Here is a 7,459-nt window from a genome sequence, read left to right on the forward strand (position 1 = left end):
ATGTATATATCATGTATATACTATCTATCTACTTAGCACTTTTAATTCTTATTCTCATTTTTATTTTCATGTCTATTTAAGCTTAATTTATAACAGTATGTTTGCACTGAAGCACCGCAGCAATTTCCTGATGTTGTAAACCCGCTCAACATTTGGCAATAAAACCCTTTCTGATTCTGATTCTGATTCATTTCCAGCTCATAAAGTTGTTTATAAAATCTATAAGAATCTAGGTTCTGTTATGACTTTGAATTGATCAAAAATATGTTAAAATGTTAGTTATTCAATTCATTCACTACATGCAACAGTGTCTGACTTGTCCACACCCAAAGCAAGTGATTATATGCAAGTGTGTGTTTAAAGACAAGACAAAGTAAAAAGACATGGAAAGTCAGGCCTGATAGACATATTTTAGAGATAGTTGGGCTTTAAATTTTAAACTCGCTGATGTATTCATGCTTAAAGTGACATTATCCTGTCTTTATAGCTTTTTTCTTCAAAGTTGCACATGTGGCCTTTAGCAAATCATGAAAGAATACCAATCCTGACATACTGCAGTACAAGTATCAAGTGCATACTTTGTGCTGAATTCATTTCTGTATTAGTTGGCCCTATGTTCTGTTACCATATTGGTCCAACATAAACAAAAAGATGCATACTAACCCCGCCAAAACCAAAGAAGTGAGCCAGCACTTGATTGTTGATGAAGGAGCTCTGGACAGGGTTAGCCAGCCTGGTCCAGCAGGTGGCTGATTAAGTATATGGCAGCCTCCACCATGAGAACCATCCATTCTTGCACCAGGTGGCCCATCAGAAGATTCCTCGATCCAGGCTCGTTAATTCACTCAGTGCCCTAAACAGTAAATAACAGTAGTGGTGAATGTACACTGACTAAATTGAGGCTTTTTTTTTTTAAGCTACAGTACAGTAAAGAAACCAGACTTTCTTGTAGTTTTTATATTGGTCTTTAGCAGCAGTTCCCCAGGATTCCTGAAAGAATTCAAAGCTTTTCTCTGGGTGGTTTTGCTCATTTTCAGAGGAAGGTTTTTGTTTGTTTGTCAAACCATTTAAGAATGATCTGTCATTCAAGGATTGATCTGGCGGCTGTCAGAAATAACGCAGATTTAAGGTATTTCCACACTCGGTTTCTTTTTTTTCCAATTCAATTCAATTTTATTTATATAACGCCAATCACAACAACAGACGCTTCAAGGTGCTTTCTATTATACAGTAGAGCCTACAATAATAGATACAGAGAAAACCAAAACAATCATATGACCTCCTATGAGCAAGCACTTTGGCGACAATGGAAAGGAAAAACTCCTTTTTAACAGGTAGAATCAGGCTCAGGGAGGGGCGGGGCCATGCTGCAACTAGTTGGGGTGAGAGAAGGAAATTATTGTAAATTATTGGTATTTTACTCGGCCCTGAAAATCTTAGAAATATGGTATCTAACCAGATTCTTACTCTGGATGGCATTACCTTGGCCTCCAGTAACCCTGTGAGGAACCTTGGAGTCATTTTTGATCAAGACATGTCCTTCAATGCACATATTAAACACACATGTAAGACTGCTTTCTTCCATTTGCGCAACATCTCTTAAATTAGAAATATCCTGTCTCTGAGTGATGATGAAAAACTAGTTCATGCATTTATTACTTCTAGGCTTTCTCCTGTATTGGCTTCCCTTCATTGGCTCCCTGTTACATCCAGAATTGAATTCAAAACCCTGCTCCTCACATACATGGTCTTAAATAATTAGGCCCCATCTTATCTTAATGACCTTGTAGTACCATGTCACCCTATTAGTGTTCTTCGGTCTCGCACTGCAGGCCTACTTATTGTTCCTAGAGTATTTAAAAGTAGAATGGGAGGCAGAGCCTTCAGTTTTCAGGCCCCTCTTCTGTGAAACCAACTTCCCATTTAGATTCAGGAGACAGACACTATCTCTACTTTTAATGTTAGGCTTAAAACTTTCCTGTGGTTTCTTTTCCTGATCTTTGCATGTTTTATACTGTCTATTGTTGATCCATTTACTGCTGGAAAATGGAATTCTGTTGCTGGATCATCAACAGAAATGATTTTTCATCAAATTGTGTGCTTCATTATTTCTGTTGATAAAGTATATAGTATAGGTATCTAGTATATACCTCTATGTAGATACCTGTGTAACAACTTTAAACCCCATCTATTAAATTATTAAATTGTAGAAAGCTTTTTTTCCCCAGGGATGATCAGGTTTGAAGTATTTGGTCAGTTGACTGTAGCTAACTAACTAGTGAGAGTTTCTCTTACTGTTGATTTTAGCTTGTGAAGATTTAGCAGTTCTACTGGAAATACTGTTAACTGCCTTCTTTATTTACTGCATATCAGTACAAATCCCTCCACTGCAGCATGAAACTATTTATGTTCACAGTTCAAACAACATTTTATCTTCCCCTCACTACTGCCCTCATCCTGAACTTGTTCTTCACAGCTTTGCCTCTTTTTGTTCCTCTCTCACGTCTGCACCATTGGTCTCTTTATCATTGATGACACATCAATATTCCAGGAACAGAAACGGTTTGATCCTCTACTGTCTCCAGTCTAAGACTGTCCTGGAAATAACTGCTGACTAGTTGTTATGTTGTAGGCCACCTTAAGAATTTATGAGTTGTGTTATAACCTCAGGGTAACCTCCTACATCCTCCACATCAATACCCAGCAAATGTCCAAGGCCATGGGGCATGATTACAGAGCCCAGGTGGACCTTCATCATGTCCTTCACGCTGCCATGTAGGATGCCAATCTTTACAAGTTCTTCCAGGTGAACCCTGTCAGCCAAGCCGTGCATGTCGGTTCACTTCACACCTTCGAAATACACATTTTTGTCAATAAACAGAAAAAGTGTTAAAAATGTAACTATGCATGTTATTTTAAAATCTTAAATTCTTAAAACCAAGCTTAAAATTTACTGAATTGTCAGTGTAATTCACAACGATATTTTTTTCAAGACTCCAACTGTAATGAATACTAAATTATATTTTTCTAACTACTGAAAGATTTTAAAAAGACATCACAGTTATGATTTGTACTTAAAAACAAAAACAGATTTCTATAATATATTATCATGTAACCTTTAAGTTTTTCTACATGACCATTTCCATAGTTGATTAGAAAATAATATAGCCTGGTCTGATCGCGGCCATTACAGCATGTGAAGATTTCAGGATGGCCTCATAGAGGGTCCTCTGAACCTGCCGTTAGCTGGGAAGGAGCAGGTGATGTCTGAGGACAGCAATAGCACTCTCCACCCATGTCAAACAGACTGCATATCTTACATGCTTGAGTGCAAAAACGTGTATAGATTTCAGAAGTCACTAAAGGTCACAAGAACAGTAACCATGTCACTTGATGGCCTTCACTAAATATTGTTGAGTTGAAAAATTCCTCATGTAGGAGAAAAAGCCCCCACCCCCCAAAAAGGTACTCACCACATATCTCCATTTGTAATTGTCCTGTCATTAGGAGCCCCAGGATGACCATAATAGATGACAGACGGATTAATGACACTGGTGGGAATAAACAATGCATACATTAAAAAGACAACTAGTAATAAAACATAAATAACTATTAATCTTCAAAGAAGAGAATACATTAAAGCATCAAACAGGTTCCAGTCTCTTGTTTTAAGCTCCTAGTTTGACCAGGAAAAATGCTTTCATCTACGGGCAACTAATCCTTACAATGTTCACAATACATGGCCTTTAACACAAAAGGCCAGAACATGATTAACAACATCTCCCAATTTTTCACCCATAATGATGCTGCTAGGTCACAGCTAAAGGGGGGATGTTAATGTATTTTTTTTAATGAGCACGGTTTGTTTTGCCAACAAGTCACCAGGGATACAGAAGAGATGCATGGAGCCTGCTCAACTATGTCATAAACTCAGCATTTTGTGCTCTAAAAGAACAAAGGAACAAAGTATGTGGTGCTCTAATGCCTAGGGCTATGGTCTCAGGGTTAGCTGCTCGAATGTTTGATCAATATGCTACAATCACCGACATTAGACTCCCAAAGACAAAAACACTACATCAATGATCTTTGTTCATTAATTTTTGCACCAGGAGGATCAGACTGAAAATACCTTTTTAACTAACTTAACCTAAAATGGTCCAATTTATTTCACGTTTATATTTACTAAACATCTTCTCGAGATTAATAGATTTTATATTTGATTTTACATCTGTACTTTCTTTGTTTGTATGAAGTCCTTAGAAATAAATCAGGTAATGGATCAATTAATAAATCCTCACGATGCACAGATACACATAAGTAAATAAGTAAATAAAGTTTATTTATATAGCACCTTTCACAGACATGTGTCACAAAGTGCTTTACAAGAAAGGTAAGAAAACACAATATAGTTATAAATACATCATAAAAACCCTGGTCTAATTAAAAGCTTTTTGAAATAAAAATGGTTTTAGCTGCTTTTTGAAGGTCTCCACCGACTCCAGACACCGTAGAAATAGTGCATTCCACAGTCTGAGTGCAACAGCTTGGAAAGATCGGTCCTTTCGAATTCTAAAACGAGTGTGGGGGACCATTAAAAGGTTTTGATTCGATGACCTCAGGTTATAAAAAGAGGTATGTGTACGAATCAAATCATCAATACAGGGAGGGGCCTGTCCCTGTAGTACTCTAAAGGTTAAAACTAGAATTTTAACATGGAACCTAAATCTGATTGGTAGCCAGTGTAGTGACTTTAAAACAGGAGTCATATGAGCTCCCTTGTTTCAAGTTCACTTGTCCTCTCCTGGAAGAAGAGCACACATATACGAATTGTGACACATTTCTCCTTTAGTGTAGCAGTAGAGTTGGAAGAGACTGCAAAGAAGAAAAAATAATTTTTAGTAGAAGAACTTTTGCTGTCCTTTTCCTGACTCCATGCTTTTTAAGAATTTGTTGAAGTCATTCACTTTTTAACCACCACATTGTCAAGCACAGGAAATACCTCAGTCGCAATACTCCACACCTCACCACTGTGCTCATATGTCCTGCACCACCCTCACATACTTTTCTGCCACTCCTGACTTCCTAATACAATACTACAGTCCCTCTCCTGGTACCCGATCATGTGCTTTCTCTGTATTTACAAAGGCACAATGACATTGTGATATTCTCTTGATACCTCATATCTTCATGGTATGGCTCATCACTTCATCCATAGTTACTACAGCTCCTCTCATCACCATTGTTCCACTGCACAGTATGTCCACAGGACAAACCGTCTTTCCACTCTTGATCCTCTTCATTGTTGCCCTCACTTCTGCCTTACTAATCCCTGTCCACTTTCTGATTCACCAGCTTTCTCTTATCCATCCTACTCTCTGTTTCCTTCATTAATCAGCTATTAAAGTGTTCCTTCCATCTTTTCACTCATTAGTACATTTCCATCTCAGTCCTTAACCACCCTGACTGGCTGCACCATCCAGCAAAATCTCTTTGTCTAACCAATCAATACAAGTCTTTTTCTCCTTACTTAGTGTCCAGCTCAAATACAACTCACTAATAGCCTCTTCCTTTTCCATTCCCCCTTTGGTATGCTTAGCTTCCCAGTGCTCCTGTCTACTTTCATCATCTCCCTGACTATCCCACTTTTGCTTTGCTAATCTCTTCCAATGAATGCTTTACTGTACTTTTGCATTCCACCACCAAGTTCCTTGCCCTCTTTCCTCTGTCCAGATGATACACCAAAGACCTTCTTGGATGTTTCCTTCATCACTTCAGCTATACTTTCCATGTCATCTGTTGACACTTTCCTACCACCCAGAGCCTGTCTCAGCTCCTCCCTGAACTCTGTGCATCATTCTTCATCTTTAAGTATCTACAATTTAATCCTTGCCTCTGCCTTCACTTGCTCCCCATCCACTGCTGCCTTGCTACATGCACCATTTCCACCACCCTGGAGTCACCTATCTTTTTCAGACTGTGCTGTCTGCATAAGACCAACTCCACTTTTGTAAAAATTACTCTACTTGTACATGCTTCCCTTCTTCTGGAAATTGCATTACCTGTTACCTCAAGAAGATTATTACAGGTAATAGTTCCTCTCACATGGTAAACAAAAACAAGTCTCATGGAAAGCTACTCTGACGGCAGAGTATTGAAAGTCAGCCAAACTAAAATAATAGCTTTTATAATAAAATAAAAATAAGCATGAGCCAAATAACCCGAAATATCATTTTAAATTGCTTTTCTGTGTTTTGCTCTAATATCTTGGCTTGACTAAAAGCCATAGGCAGCTAATTCCATATATACATTCACTGTATTGTTGTGTGCGTACACACACACACACACACACACACACACACACACACACACACACACACACACACACACACACACACACACACACACACAACAATACAGTGAAAGTGTCTGCATAACATCTACATAGGTTAATGTGGAATAAATCCATTTGCTTGTGCTTCCATGTCTTGTCACTAAACACAGCACTTACATCTTTCTAATGTAAAATGTAAAAAATAATGGTAATATTCCCATTTACCTCTCTATTTCATATTTTTCTGCCCCCTTTTTTAATAAAAAAAAAGTAACTATATGCAGTTATCAAGCTTGAAAATTACTTCTGTTTCTGTTTTTCCTAAAAATGATTTCCAATGAACATTAAAGAAAGACGTAAGGAATTGCTTTAGTGTTAAAGTTTATTGGTCAAATATTATCACAAGGATCCTAACACCTTGAATCCTTTGGGTGAGCTTGAACATTTTTCTTTTTGAAATTTTGGTATGTTCAAGGATGGTTTGTTTAACTCAGGAGGATCTAACCATTTTGTGGGCTTCGCTGGAAATCCTGTTGGTGTAGCACAGGACCTCCAGCTCCATATGAGATGGCTACAAACAGAAGGAGGAGTAACCAGCTGTCTCTCTGACCAGTAAACTCAATGCACATTACAGTGAATCTACAGCCATGCAATAAATAGAAAACAACTCTTACACTTAAAGAAAACTTTGTTTTTTCTAAGGGGGGGCCCATATTCCTGTCTTTTGAGGAAAAAATTGTTGCGATATAATTTATGGAGTCAACAGTTTGTGTCAAAGCAAAAGTGCTTGTTTTTGTCTGTGACAGGTTCAGATGCAATCTTGAAACTTGCAGACACAATTAGTTTTTACAGCTTCTCTAGTAAGCAGACACATCAAATGGGAAGTTATGCACAGCTTTTCACATGCACAAAAAAAATGTAACATGTAAGTAATGTATAACAAATAAGAATATGTTGGTGGTTTATTCTGCTTCAAGTATCCTCAATAGAGAGCTGTCCCAAGTGGCTGATCTTTGTGTGTACTTTAAGTGATATATAACAGAGTTATTAAATGGCACAGAACAAGCATTTATACTTTGACACGGTCAATTACCCAGCAGGATTACATATATACCACATTGTGGATTA

The 7,459-nt window shown here is 37.7% G+C and overlaps 1 pseudogene; it reads right to left on the reverse strand.

Annotated features, from left to right (window-relative positions):
* Positions 1-391: 391 nt before the first annotated feature.
* On the reverse strand, positions 392-7,160 carry LOC102304909 (annotated as a pseudogene).
* Between the last annotated feature and the right edge of the window lie 299 nt (positions 7,161-7,459).

The sequence above is a fragment of the Haplochromis burtoni genome, unplaced genomic scaffold (assembly GCF_018398535.1).
Source record: "Haplochromis burtoni strain Fernald_Lab_line unplaced genomic scaffold, NCSU_Asbu1 Contig_2, whole genome shotgun sequence".
NCBI classification, from domain to species: domain Eukaryota; kingdom Metazoa; phylum Chordata; class Actinopteri; order Cichliformes; family Cichlidae; genus Haplochromis; species Haplochromis burtoni.